We start from the raw sequence: 15,615 nt of genomic DNA on the forward strand, positions 1-15,615 counted from the left end.
CGGGGCACTCGGGCTGTGCTTGGCCTGGGCTGTCCTGGGACCCCTGCACTGGGTCGCAATCCAGGCTGGTGCCGGTGGTGTCTGGCAGGCTCAGGTCAGCAGCTTCCGGAGGGATGGGATGAATGAGGGCTTGAATGACGATGACGTTCTCGTCTCCATTGATGGTGCCATATGGAAGGCTGTCGACTGAAATGCAGCACCCTGTGCTTCCTAACAGCTCTGCGTTGATGGAAGCACAGGATGCGCTGTCGTCCCATGCCCGGCGTCTTCGGGGAACACAAGGGCTCGGGTCCCCTAGGAAGGAGTAGATGCACAGCGGTTAGTGTCAAACGTTCACAAGATGAATCATGCTTTAAAGAGGTCCTTGGCATTTGGCTATGTAGTGGTGGTGGGCAGAAGCAAATAGGCTTCTAGCAACAGTGTCATTGTCTCGACAGTGATCCTCGTGCAGGTGCAGCTCTTGTGTTGACAAGAGACTCATTTGGGAAAGACAGGGGTGAACCAAAGATGTCAGGCACGGGCTCGAACGCCAGAAGGAGGTACAAGCCCACTGAAAGCATGAATCCTACCTGTGCTGCTGACAAGCAGTGTTTTGAAAACTGGATTTGCACCCTTACCTGCCAGGACCAACACTTCTGCTTCTAAGGGATCGCTGGCACTGCTCTGCAGTTGGCGTTCGGCCACAGGCGATGGTTTGCCCAGGCAGAAGCAGGAACGCCAACTGCCAGCTGGTGCCTGCTTCCTCTTCATGGGCACACTTGGTCTGGAGAGAAAACAGAGCATGCTGCCAGTCGTGGTGCAGGGTGAGGGAAGAGCTGCTCCGAGCCCTTGCTGACAGTTGCCCGTTCCTGGCAAACCCACCCGACCAATGATGATAGGGGCTGGAAAGGGAAGTCCTCTTTACCTTTCAGATGGAGAATCAATGACCGCGTGGAAGTTCCTCAGATCAGCTGTGGGGCCTTCCTCCACCTCGACATCGCTGCTCTGTGTCGCCGTGGGAGGGCTGCTCTGGCCTCTCCTCTCTGCCTGTGCCTCCTGCACGGTGAGCAGCTTTGTGGCAGGAGGAGACACACACACAGACTTGGGCCCGGCAAGAGAACTGTGCCCTGCAAGGGGAAACCACAGGTAAGAGGGAGGATCAGAAAGCAGCAGCACAGCCATCCCAGTTCTGCATTTCTCTCAGACTTGCTTATCAGAGCCACTGCAAGAAGAGGAGCTCAAAGTAACCGTGTGCTCAGAGGTATGCTCGTGGCAAAGGACACAGCCACAATTAAGAGCAGCTCACTGTATCGAAACAGGCAAACAAAAACCCTAGAAAAACTAGGGGCAGGGACCTCAGAAAGCTTTGCTGCCACACTTCAATCAAGCTTCGCCTGCTTGCAAAAAATCTTAACAGCTGTGACGGTTTTCTCCATGTAAGTTATGGGTTTGGACACTCTCAGGATCCAGGAACGGGGCACCATATTCCAATCTAAACCCAGAAGCCTGCTGTCTCCTTGACAGCAAAAGCATTTTCAAAGGTCTTGGAGAAGGCCTGGCTTGGATCAAGGTGTCAGATCAAGATCAAGCTAATGGAGAAAGACGCTCACCTGCTCCCTCTCCCACGGCTGGTGTGGATGTGGAGGGGAAGAGGACGTCTGTGTGGCTGATCAGGAACTCCACCACAGCTGACTGCGTCTGCAGCTCCTTGCAGGCAGCTTCTCCATAGGCGCAGGCAGACTGGCTCCGCTGGGATCTGAAGTAAAGGCAGATCTTACAAGTCATTTCCCCAAGATCGTTTCCCCAAGTCTGAAATTTGCAGCAAAAACTGACAAGTTGGGCTCAGGAGACTTCCGCAGTGGGCAATCAGCGATGCCACTGACGAAATTCTCCTGGATCATCAGGGACACAGCAGTCCCAGCTAAACAAGTGACTAGAAACTGTCATCTGGAAATTGTGCCCCTGGAGGTTGGGGGAGAGCAGAACTAAGCATCGTGTTGAAACGGAAAAAGAAGTTTACCTTAAGAGGTTTGGAGCCCACACTATGGCCAAGTTCTGAGCGTGCATGTTGGTGACGGAGCAGTTCCCGGCCAGAGACGCCAAGTGTCTCATTAAGTACTGCAGAGTCCTGGAAAACAAGAGGGGCAGATGTTCAGCACCAAAAAGCAAGCCGTGCTGCAGTGCACAAAACAAACCTCACTTCATGCTGGTTGTTGTCATTGCTACTGTCCCCGAATAGGAAGTAGGTAAAACTAAGTGCCACCACGCTGCAGCACCAAGCCCCAGCACAGCACAGCCGCAGCCATCGGCTGCACCAACAGTGCCCCCATGCCAAGGAACTGACCCAGTCAACCAACCCGACGCAGCCTTCAGCCGCTTCAGCGTGCACAGGCATGATGCTGCCAGCGTGAGGCAACACCTGGAATCGCATCATGGCCCTCTGAAAGGCAGCAGGGCTGAGCTCAGCAGACCGAGCGCAGCACTGACCTGTAGTGAGGAGCGGGCAGCTGCTGGATGGTGTCCTGCATTCTGAGCAGCCGCTCCTCCTCCGTGGCAGCACAAACAGCGTCCTGGAAAAAGGCAGGAAGGGATTCAGACACCAGGCGGGAATAGCAAAGGGAAGGGAATTCTCGCAAGCGTCGTATATAGTTTAAGTAAGCACTTCCTGGCACCACCAGAAGTGGCATCAGCCAGAGGCAGGAGGTGGCAAAGACATGCCTCGTGGGGCTAACAGAAATAAGACCTCGGAGCTGGGGCACTGCTGCAACCGTCAGCCAGGACGCCCAGGGAAGAGGTACGTGTCATTTCCAAGACATTGCCCTGAGCTTACCGAGAACTTGGCATACAGCTGGTCAGTCAGCAGAGGGTTTGGGAGCTCCCTGAAGTACATCTTGCACAGGGAGCTCACGCTGTGAATGTCTCGGACGCTCAGCTCGGGAATCTGCTCCGACTCGAATTCATGGCTGCAGAAAAGGACACAGGATTGGGCAGAGGGCTTTGAGAAAGAGGAAACCAAGTCCAAAGCCACAACAAATACAGTCAAGAAAAGGAAGGGGTTCCTCGGAACGCCCGCAGCATGGCATGTGCCCCTGCTGACAGCTGTGTCAGTCGCAGCACTCTTACCGTAGTTGCTGGATCTTGGACGTAACGCCGGACAGGCGGTAGATCCCCTGCACCACGCCATGCTGCTCGATGAACTTGGCGCAGCTCTGCAGGACCTGGGGGACTACAGAACAAGAGCCAGCGGTTAGCTCAGCTTCTTACTCAAGTCCTGCTTCAGCCCGTGCTCTTCTCCCATCCCAGCCACTAAGCCCAGCCGGGCCACCGCTTGCTTCCTCCTTAAAGGAGAAAGCTGGCAGAGACAGCTGTGAGGAAACTGCAGAGACGTGTTCTTGGCTTTCCAGAAATGCCACCACCTAGCAACAGCCTGGAGAAAGTAAATCTGGCAAAGCCACACACACTGCAAGTCCCATCACAGCTCCCTCAGGAATGGAGGAATCCAATCTCAAGTCCAGAAGAGCTAGGAAAAGGCTGCAGGATGCTCTCTTTGGCCAGAAGGCTTCCTGCGTTTTCAGGCTTACACAATTGCTGGGTATGATCTCCCTTTCATCTTTAGATGCCCAGCGGAGGGAGATCTCAGCAATGGGCTGTTCCTTACCATCACGGCCAGAGCGGAGAAGGTGCTCCCCCAGGTCACACCCAAACACCCCTTCCTTCGCCGGCTCCGGCTGCTCCGATCTCCTGGGGCGGGCCTTCACCACCGAGCGAAGGAAGGTGCTGAGCTTGCCCCGTTTCCTCGGCACTGCAAAGAAACAAAATAAAGAAACCAGTTCATTTCAGGCTTGGCTCGGTTGGACGAGGCCGAGCGTAACGCCTTCGACCGAGCACGGAACAACGGGAAGAACATTCCCAACCAGGACACGCAAGAACCGATTTTCCCCGTCCCTGCAAGTGCCCAAGGCCAGGTCGGAAGGGGCCCCGGACAGCCTGCTCTCGACTCCTGCAAAATGCGCAGGCTGGGCACCCAGACTGAGGCAGGGGCCTTGGAGCCTGAGGATGATCCTTTAGACCCCTTCCAATCCCAAGCCATTCCAGGAGGATTCTGTGACTTCCTCAAGCACAACAATAAACACAGTGGGATTGGGCCAGATCTCTGCGTGTTCCCATGGACCTTAATGCAGTCCTCTTGCTAAGCTTGCTCAACTCGGGCATTAACGAACCCCCTGAAAGCCACGCTCTGACCCCATTTTACTAACCCGCATTGTCAAATGTAACATGTGTACCTGGCTTTGGCAATGAATCGACGACGGACTCGGGAACTTTTCCGCTGATGAGTTCCACGCACTCACCAGGGAAAAACCCAACCTGTAACAAGAACAAAAAGACAGCTGGGCATTAGCCCGAGTCCACAGCCAAAGGGAAAGTCCTCTGTCACCGACACAGGGCAACCGTTTGCGTCCGGAAGCCATCCTGTGCAGGCAGAGCAGCTCCAAGCTGAGATTCCAGACTCTACTGAAGTTGGGCTCTCTAGTCAGAAGCGTGTGCCTACCTGAAAGCCACGCTTGCCTCTCCACCAGGGGCTCAGCTCCTTTGGTGGCATAGCAATAATGCACACCAAGTCTCCTACCTGCAAGAGATTGAAACGTCAATCCCAGCTTCAGCACAGCTGGCAGGAAAGCACAGCTCAAACGACTGCCTGCTTCTGCGCCGCAGAATAGCCTCAAGCTTGACAGCCATTGCACCAATGCAGCCCCCAAGGCAAGGAACGCCTGGAACTGCTTACCTCCAGGGAGAGCTCATCCGGCCCCTGGGCGACGTAGCGCTTGATAACATGGGCTGCCGCAATCGCTGGAACGTTAAGAGATGACTCCGCACGCACCAGCTGCGGCTTCCACATGTCATCAGCCTGCAAAACAGAGCACAGGCCGTGGTCAGGAGCTGAGGACAAACTCTTTTCTGCAGGAGAGCACATCTGCGGCTCCCTCTGCTGGCTCAACACAGGGAACAAAGACAAGTCAGAGCTTCACACTGTACCTCCGTGCCCACCACCTCAGGCCCACTGCTGATCTTGCTGCACTCAAGGCCCATCACACCAGGTGTGACAAGCTGGAACAGAGCAGAAACACACTTCTGTTGTCTCTATTCACACAGCACAGTATGGAGAGACTTCTTCAGAACTACCCTTGCATACCCTGCGGCATAGGCAAGTGTTCGAGAAACTACCCCTTGCTGCAGTCTGTTCCAACGTGACAGCCTATTAGGCAGCATTGTACCAAGTTGCTATCCCTCTGCCAGCAGATGGGGACTCTGGCACAGAGCAGCAGATGCATTCGCCCAGAGCGCTCTGACAGTGCGACAGAAGGGCATTAGACAGCACCCTTCTGAGGGCTGAGCTGGAGGGCAGTGAAGAAACCCATGGCATGCAAAACAATGTGGTAGGACAAACACGACACATACCTGGCAACAAGATCACCTCAGGCTACCTGCAGCAGTTCCTGGTCACTCTGCTCAGATCTTATGAGAGCAAAAGCTGCACCAAGGCAGTGGGCGGAGGGTGGGCAGAGGAGAGAGAAAGAGCAGGTCAGTGAGCAGGGCTAAGACAGCCATGGCATAACGCACACAGCACAATCGTCCCATCCACTTGCTGCAAGACATGCTGAGTCTCAGGCTACGGGATGCCTGTCCGCCCAGCAACTTGACGATGCTTCCACAATTGAGCACAGAAGACGACGGAAGAAGCATGGGACGGGTGCCACCCTTACGGACACCCCCTTTGGAACATGCCTACCAGGGGAAAATGACGTCTGATGCTCAAGGGTAAGCAATACGGTGCTGGGAGCTCTGACAGCCAGCACTTCTCAACACCTCGCTGCCCACCCGTCCATCCTACGCTGGCTCAGCTTACCTACAGGATGCTGCGCACGATGCTACTCAAACAAAGGCACTAAACGCACAAGAACAACAAGAAAACCAACCACTCCGAACTCCTACTCGCCCACAAAGGAACACAGAACGCACCGCTCCTCCCCTCATGCCAGCCGCTTATGACATCACCAACGGCCACCAGCCTGCTCCACCATGACTCCCCACAAGGGGGGGAGGCATGACCACGTGGTCAAATGTGATTCCAACACGGCACCACAACATTGCAGAACTCACTGTGGGGTTGGAATTACGTCCTGGTGTGGCAGCGCAATGGGAGGTGTTTGGGCACAGCTGAAGAGCTGGCTGACTCCTGACGTTTCCAAAGGAGGGTGCCAGATTCACTCTCAGCATTCTTTTGCAGGGCTCTTTGGGATGCTTCAAACCCATTTCACTGACTAGGTCACTTCTAGAATGTTCAGCTGACAAATGCTCGTTTTGTCTGGGTAACGCCTCTATGCATCATGAATGAAAAATAAAATTAAATGGGCACGCCACCCTGTGAAACTTACCTCTCTGCTCTTGTTGTCAGCCAGACACCTAAGATGAGCATTATGTGTCGCTGCTCCTGAATGGAGATGCACCCAAGTCTGTGTTCCACTCTGCTCCACCTAAGTGTCTAAAAGAAACACAGGCAGAGATGATTAGAAGATCCTTTGCGCAGACGAAAGCGCAGGCTGCACGCCTATTCTCTTTAGCAAGAAATACTACTTGAGAATCCACAGACAGTTTTATGAGAGGTAGTATGAAAGATGAACAGAAAGGAAATAGATTCATTAAAATAACCGAGTTAATCCTCTCCCCATCAAAAAGGAAGCCTTCTGGGCACTGTTAGCAGCACCTCCTACAACACCTTGCACCACAAATTGTGGCACATGCATTTTTTTCCCACAGGCCCCTCGCTTCTGTCGTTAGTGTCAGATTCACTCAGGTTCAAATACGTGGATCAGAACAGCCATTCAGTTCTGCTGAGGCAGGATCCCACCACTGGGATGTCCCCCAGTCCCATTCCCTGCTTCTCCTGGCACGGGTGGGGAAAGGAACAGCAAGTGATATCACCTACCCAGACTTCTGCTGGGCCTTCCATTTGGTCGCCCATCCCAGGGAGAAGCAGGGGAGCTCCCGTGGCACAAAGCTCGCAGCTGGAGAAATCAAGGCTGCCTCTAAGATGGTGCTTTCAAACAGCACGAGTAACTGGATGTAGGACTTGAAACACAAGGGTAACATGAAAAAGCCACCAGTCCCCACGGATGGGGCTGTTCGCAGAGACAACAGCTGCGTGCTTTCCAGCAGTGTGATGCTCACCCAACAAAGCGCTCAGCCAGCAGATGCCTCCAGCGTCTGAGCACCCATTTGGAGATGGTTTTCTTAACATCCAGGCTGAATCTCCCCTCATACAACCTGAGGCCATTCCTTCCACTCCTGTCACTAGTTACATGGGAGAAGAGCAGGACAACCCCCACCCCCACATAACCTCTCTTCAGGTAATTGTAGAGAATGAGAAGGTCCTCCCTGAGCCTCCTCTCTTCCAGACTAAATCATCCCAGTTCCATAAGAAGCTCCCCATAAGATTGTGCTCTAGACACCTCACAGCTTCACTGGTCTCCTCTGGACACATCTCAGCATTTCAGTGTCCTTCTTGCAGTGAGGGGCCCAGAACAGAACACAGAACTCCAGGTGAGGACTCACCAGTGCCGACTACAGGGGGATGATGGATTCCCTGCTCCTGCTGGCTCCAGCCTTCTGCATTCCAACTCCAATCTCAACCATTCCTGCTGTAGTAGGACTTGAATCCTCATTTGGGGCTGCAGCTCAACAGGTCAGCACATCAGAAATAACACAACGTGCAACTGGAAGACGTGTCTCAAAGCCCAGAAAATCCAACTCTCTGACCTCGGCACAACTCACCAACCAAGAGCCAGGCCTTGACAACTTGGCTGATCTGAGCACGCGGGAGGGGGCCAGACAGTGGACCACAAGTGTCCATTTCCACTGCAGCTCCCTGTAGAGAACAGCACCAATCAGCAGGCGTGAATGAATTCATTGACAAGCTGCACAATGAGTCTGTTCTTTATAAAAAAAAAACCCACATCAATTCCTATTCAAAAAAGGGAGGAATTAATAAAGACCAAGAAAGTTCCTGTCCCTATGCCTCATTCTCTCACCCCAACTTTCCTTGCCTCATCCCCAACTCCTGGATGATGTCCACAAGCTTAATGGCAGGTCTCAATCCCATAAGATTCCTTTCACAATACTCCATCAGAAAGGATGTTACACTTGTTCTATACACTCAAGCAGACTGAGCATCAGTTTCTCAGTCACTTAAAACACACAGAAGCATCCAAACCCAGAGCACACACATCCCTTCCTGTGGTACTGGATCCCACAGCTCACCTTCACACCTCTGTCGATTCCTGGTGTTTTACACCCATGCAGCCTCGCTACGGTTCCATGGGTGTCACCCAAGACCTGCAGGACCTCTTTCTCCGCAAACCCCACCTGCAGGCACTGGCTCATGACGTTCACCACCTGCCCTCCTGCGCAAGAACAAGCATTAAGAACGAGAGCAAAGTGCATCGGATTCAACCTGGCCTGCTCCGACCCTCAGTCCTGCCAGGGATGCAGACTCATCCTCAGAGCCACGCTGGACATCAACACATGCATCATTCTTCAAACACCCCATCCCAGCAGCAAGGGATCAAAGCACTGGGACAGCAGAAACAAAAATGCTGTGAGAGTTTCCTGTTGGCACTGACCATGAACAAATCTACAGCTGAGCAACAGGACAGGAGACAAACAGCAGAAAACAACCAACCTGCAGAACTAACTCGTTTGGGGTTGGCCCAGATGTTTGCATGCTCCCTTTCCACGGCCCAGGCCAAGCTTGATGAGCTGCTCCTCATTTGCACAGGGGGAGAACGCTGCAGATGGGATGTGGGGGCTATGCACACCATGCCTTTCTCCTGCTTTTCCTCTCTCCATCTTCCATTAGCAAACAGCATCTCCAAGCCTTCCTTCCTGAAAAAATCACTGGTAAAAAAAGAACTGGCAAGCTTGCTTTTAAAATTGCCTTGTTTATACAGCTTGATGCTTTAAAGCAGAAGCTCACCTAGCAATGACCTACGTCAGACAAGCTCAACCTGCAGGGAAAAGTTATTTCTCTCTGTCTACAGGCTTTGCACACATTCACAGGTGCAACAGTCTGCCCAGATCTCAGCACAACTTTACTAATGGCAGAAATCCAGTTTATGCCCGCCACGTTTTTCTCTCTTCTGAAACACTGTACTGCTGCAAGAAGCAATGATGCCAGTAAAGAATCACATAATTGGAGCTGGAAGGGATCGCTAGAGACCATTCTCCTGCTGGCCACGCTCCTTTAAATGCACCCCAGGATCCCACTGGCCTTCTTGGAAAATATTTCCACATTAGGCATACATTTCAAGGAGGCTCCAGACAAGTAAAGACAGGGGAAAGCACTGGCAAGCCAAAGCAGGGCAAATTTTCCCACACTGCGTTAGCTACAGGGACAATAAATCATGCCCCCAAACTGCTTGCACTAGAACACCCAGCCTGAGATCATAGAAGCTGCCGAGATACGAGTTTATCACAACCCAGAAGTCCTTTAGATCGTGCACTCCCTGGTGCAGTGACACTGGAGGATCAGAATCCTCGGAGAAAAGAACCGGGCCTGCTCAGCTCCTTCCCACCCTCCCAAGGAAAAGCAAACCAACCGCACCGCTGCCAGCACAACCCCGCAGCACACAGCAGGGAACACAAACAGCTACCCAGTGCTCCCCTTCACTCCCAGCCTAACTACGAGTCCACCGGAGGATTCAGAGGGAAATCAATATAGAACACTTGAGTGCACACAGGACTGAATAAAGCCAGGATGGAATTGCACACGTGTGTGTGTGTGCACAGGGCTGCACAGAGCACATCTCCCTATTGTCCACCCTATAGACATATCCCCCCGTATCAGAGAATCATAGAATGGCCTGGGTTGCAAAGGACCGCAGCAATCATCTAGTTTCAACACCCCTGCTGGGTGCTGGGATGCCAACCACCATACCGGGCTGCCCAGAGCCACATCCAGCCTGGCCTTGAATGCCTCCAGTGATGGGGCATCCACAACTTCCATTCCCCCTTGTCCTATCACTATCCACCCTCATAAACAGCCCTTCTCCCTCCTGTTTGTGCGCTCCCTTCAAGTACTGAAAGGCCACAATGAGGTCTCCCCGCAGCCTTCTCTTCTCTAGGCTAAACAAGCCCAGATCCCTCAACCTCTCCTCATAGGAGAGCTGCTCCAGCCCTCTGATCATCACAGTGGCTCTCCTCTGGACCAACCCCAACAGCTCCACATCCTTCCCAGGCCTGGACACAGTACTGCAAAGAGGACCTCACAAGAGCTGAGTAGGAGGGGACAATCACCTCCCTCTCCCTGCTGGCCACCCCTTTTTCAGTGCAGCCCAGAACACACGTGGATGTATCTTTTTTCATACTTAGATTCCCATCTATGTACATATATAGACCACACCTACACCCCCACCATCTGCTAGAACTCCATATTCCTCCCCATAGCACCCAACAGCCCCCAGGAGCCCCATATCACCCTAAGGCCCCCACAACCCTCTCTCTCTCTATACACCACCCCTTCAAGTCCCATACCTGCCCATATCCTCCAATAGCTCCCCACAACCCCTACACACCCTCATAGCCCCCTAGAGCCCCTAGTCCTCCTATGGCCCACCACAGCCCCATATTCCCCCTAGAGTCCCCCTCAACTCTCTGTAGGCCTTTACAGCCCCTGCACAGCTCCCTACAGTCTTATATGACTACCTAGAGTCCCCCCACAGCCCCCTACTTTCCTATATCCCCCAGTGGCCCCCCCACATCCCTCTATGGCCCCTGAAGAAAAAACAAAACTAGAGCGGTGCACTTAGAAAGAGACCATTGAAAACAAATGCAAAATGCACACCTGCACAGGCTCACAGGGAAAACTCCAAGAGAAGCAATCTACACAGAGAGATGCTTTCCCTAGCTGCCCCCCCCAGCTCCATATCCCCCCTTTCCCCCCTCCCAGTCCCAAATCCCCCTCTGCCCTCTTCCCCAGCCCCATATCCCCCCTCTGCCCCTCCCTCCCAGTCCCATATTCCTTTCTGCCCCCCCCCCCCCCAGTCCCATATCCCCCTCTGGCCCTCCCCACACAGCCCCATATCCCCCTCTGCCCATCCCCCCCAGTCCCATACCGCGTTCTCCCCCCCCCCCAGCCCTCTCCCCGCACCAGTGCCGTTCTCCCCGCACTCCGGCGCAGCTGTCCTCAGCACTCGCTGCCGTGGTGCCGGTTTCCGTCCCGATGCAGCTCGCACAGCCCCGGCTGCCGCGCCGGTCCCGTTCGGCCTCGGACCGGGCTGCGGGGGCCGCGCTCTGTGTGGAGCCGCCCCTCCAACGGCCGGGACGCAACGCTGGTTCCCGCGCACTGCGGCTCAGCCAATCGGAGCCGGCGGAGCTGCCGCTGCCCAATGGGAGGCCGGGGGAGGGGCGGACACCGGTCAGGAGCTGGGAGCCAGGAATGGCCGCGGGGGGAGGACAGAGGTGTGAGGGAGCAGCATCCAAACAGCAGGAAAAACAGCACTGAACAGCAGCACAAACCACAGACAGGAAGCTCGGGCTGATCGAGAGCAGCACCGGGATGCGAGAGATCGTTTGCTCCCATCCACAATGGCAGCACAGCTCCTGCTGCAGGAGTGCCTTAGGAATCCAACTCCATCCCCACAGAGCAGAGATCAAGCAGGTATGATCGTGGCGTTCCTGAGACCCCATGAGCATCAGCCCCTCCCCCTTGCGTAGTGAGTGGTGGGGGTGGGGGTGGGATGAAGGCTCATCGTCTTCCTCGCCTTCAACTTTCCACCCTGCGGGAGGGGCACCCCCCAACCTGCTTCCAGCTTGCCCTGAGGACATCTAATCACCACGCTGTGCTGGGGCTGTTCCACCCTGATCTTCATGGCCTTCATCCCCTTCTTTCCTCACACTTAGTGTCTGCAGCTCCCCCTCTCTCTGCCCCCCCCTTGCAGCAAGCACAACATTGGTTTTTTGAACTAGGCTTTACAGCACCTTTCTGGGCATGTGATACTTACTGCATAAGTGATTGCATCTGTCATGAGCAGCCTGTTTTCTGTCTTGTCATGGATGGTTACCTGGTCTATTAGGCAATGATGCACTTGATAAGTACAAAGGTGTTAATGTCTTAATATTCTGTTTCTACTCAGAATACTGACCAAAGGAATAAGTTTGATGTCAGCAGTGGAGAAGCTGTGGACAAAGATGGCAAAGTCTTGGAGATGGTGTCTCAGTAAGTATGCTGGGAGGGGGGGGGAAATAAAGGATGCTTCTTTCTTGCAGTTTGCCACCCTCACATCTGGTCATGTTACACAGGATGTTAGTTACACAGGATCACGGAATACCGGCATCTTCACCATCTTGCAGTTCTTAAAACAGAAGTTTCTTTGGCACTTTTTGCTCTGAGATAGAAATTCAGAGAAGAGTAACATTTATTTGTTTGTTTGTTTGTGTGCTTACTTACTAAATGCATGAAATAAATTAGTTGTGTTTCGATTTAAAGCAGTGTTTTTAAATGCATCAATCCCCATGATGAATGCAAAGAATTAGCTAGTCCCTTGCAAACTAAAGCAAGCTTTCTCCAATAGTTTGAATACTGATGTATCATCCTTTCCGTGAGTGAAAAGTATTGAGTGTTTAAGCAACAGGAATAAGTGTTTGTTCTTAATGCGTAGTTAAGCATTTGAGTGTGAGGAGAAAAAAAAACAACATTCCAGTGTGGGTGGTTTAATGTATATTTTAATTAATAAGTGTTTCCTGTATTCAGTGGAGAAGTGGCAGATGTGGTGTGACAGGAGAAATGTCCTTTGCAGGAGAGTTAATAACAAAAACACCTTGTCTTTTTACTTAGTCCTTTTAAAGAAGGTGAAGGATGACTATACAAGGTTTGATCAGACATAAAAACACTTCAGCATTTAGTTCTGTTATTATCTTCCTTGCTGTATAACGTGGCTCTCGGTGTAAAGGCATAGAAGAAGGTGGCAGTTGTAGGTACATCTTGTATTTGTACGCCAGTAAGATTAGTAAGTTATTGTTATATTCTTATAAAGTTCCCGATACCTTTCATAGCCTTTGTTAAATTAGGTTGTTCTGCCTCTAGAGCAGCTACGAATTTGAGAAGTGCCTTTGTGAGTCAGGAAAAGATCTGTAGCGTAGTATCCCATTTCCAGTGGGGAAAGAAAAGAACGGTGCAAGCATACATTTTTACTTCTCAAGCACTTCTACTGTCTCCATGGACTTAGCAGTGCGTAGCTCTGCTTTATGGAAACGTATGTGATTTAGTGCTTAAAAAGGAAAGATATTTGCCTTAAGAGCCTTCCAATGTAAGATCCATAAGTACACAAGATGTATTATGTATTTTTCCAGGTCTAATGACATGGCTGATTCACAAGAAGGCAGCAAAGAGAGTGTGCTGAAACCAGCACCTTTCAAAAGAGGCCGAGTGCAGAAACCCAAACCAAACCTAGAAAGAACTGTTGCATGGAGAAAAGACCGCGGACATGAAAAAGATCCTGAAGAGGAGAAGCAGAAGTTGGAGAAGCAGAAGGATGTGCGTTACACCATGTGAATGAAAGCAAGGATTCGTGCCACAAAGATGTAAGCTTCTCAAGCAGCTGCATAGATGTATTTTTGCTGGGCAGTGGTAAGAAAGATTTACCACTTAACCTGCAAGCATAGTATTTGTGTGTCTTATTCCTTCCAGTTAAACTGAACTGTCATAGAGTTTTCTGGTGCTTGTAATTAGATTCTGCTTTCTGTAGAGACAGAGATTATATTTCACTGATGTTTTTGTTGTTGGTGGTGGTGATACCAGATTTGAAAAGAGAAGTGCTGAACAGAAAGGATAATGTTGAAAAAAAAACCATTTCAGATGGAATGTATGCAGAAAAATAACAAATTTTTATCTTTAAAGTATTCGGGGATTTTAGCTGATGAACAAAAAAAAGAACTTAATTTTTGAGGTGTTTTAATACGAGAATGATTAAAGTAAATATTTTTTCTTCCTTTCATTCCAAAAAAGAGATTGGCCAAAAATGTTTTTCTTACTAGAGTGGAACTTGTCTTCTTTTTAGGGAGTGGCTGATGCTCCCAAGAAAAGCCCACAGCAGCTAAAAGCTGTTGAAGATGAGAAAGGACCTTCAGATGTCTTGAAAGACGCTTCAGATTTCAGTACGGGGTAAGATTATTTTTTAAGCGGAGAGATGGAGTGGAGGATGCGCTCCAGGTTGGACGTGTCTGTGACAAGTTCTCCTTTTGGTAAAGAAAAAGGTTAATGAATAAGAATTTAAGAAATGCTGTAGATCTGTTTTGTAGTTTTAGAAATTATGAGCTAGATGAAGGATTTGGTTAAATGTTTACGTTCCTCTCAAGGTTTGACTATAAGTTGCAGTTGTTTTGAAACTGCTTCATTTTTCTTACATTTGCTGACCTGTCTTTCAGGTACAGGTTCTTGATGTTTGATGTGATCTTAGTTGATCTTTTTCATGACGTCCCTTACTTTGCTCTCGTTCTAGCTTCTGCTGAAAATTAAATACAAGCATGTGAAATGTGATTGGAAGAATTCATCTTGTCCCATGCCATCAACTGCCTGTTTGTTTTTTTAGGGAGTCTGGTCCTGAGATCCAAGAAGACAAAACTGTTACTTCATCAGTTCGGTTACTGAGGAGTCGATTCCATAGACCAAAGCCAAATTTCAGAACAACAAGTAGGAAGGAAGAGATGGATATAAATGAAGGTGTATCGCAGGAGGATGCCAACAAGAAGGAAAGTTTGATGCAGAGTAGTCATGAGTCTTGCGTCCCTCCAGATGCAGATGTAAGGCTTTTTCTTTTTTTTTTTTTGTCAGTTGGATTCCAGCTTCTGAGTTTGTGAAACTGGTAGAAACACTTGATGATGTAAAGAAAAGATAGATTAATCTTTTTAGAAACAATATATTTCTTCAAAAGCTGTGATTTTCTGTGTGGGAACTCTTGTACTTCCAGTTATTTCTGACCTGAGGTGAACTTCATGAAATGACGGTGAAGAAATAAAAGTACTGAAAACATCTACTGAAACCTACATTTCAAGGTGTTTAGTTAAAGAAAGACATACGAATTTTTCTTGGGAAGCCTGTGAAATGATTAGGGAGCAACTAAAAGGAGATGGTCTTTTTGGACAGGAAGTGCTCTGAGCAGTGATTAGTACTGAGCTTTGTGGACATAAAACTATCTCCTTTTTCAGTATGGTACCATGACTTGCTTTTGCTCATATTTGTTTTTCCCATTTTTCAGAAAGCAGAAAACTATGAAGTCCTGCAATCATTGGAATCCTTAGGAAAGGCAGAGTCAGTTGGCCCACAGGATGTTTCTGAAAGCTCAAGTTTTAAGTCCCCAGACACACTTTCTGGATCAGAGTGTGGCAACATGGAGGCCTGTCCACTTGTAGATAATCTGAATGAGACCTCAAGTACTAATGCTGGGTAAGGGTCTAGCTGCTTTTATACCTCGACTAACAAGGAAGGCATTTTAAGAGGAAACTGTTCTGCTGATGGATTTCTAATTGACTAAGAACGTCTAATAAAAATTCTGAATGTTACTACTTGTAGATTTAACGCTAGTT

This window comes from Excalfactoria chinensis, assembly GCF_039878825.1.
Source record: "Excalfactoria chinensis isolate bCotChi1 chromosome Z unlocalized genomic scaffold, bCotChi1.hap2 SUPER_Z_unloc_2, whole genome shotgun sequence".
Classification (NCBI taxonomy): Eukaryota; Metazoa; Chordata; class Aves; order Galliformes; family Phasianidae; genus Excalfactoria; species Excalfactoria chinensis.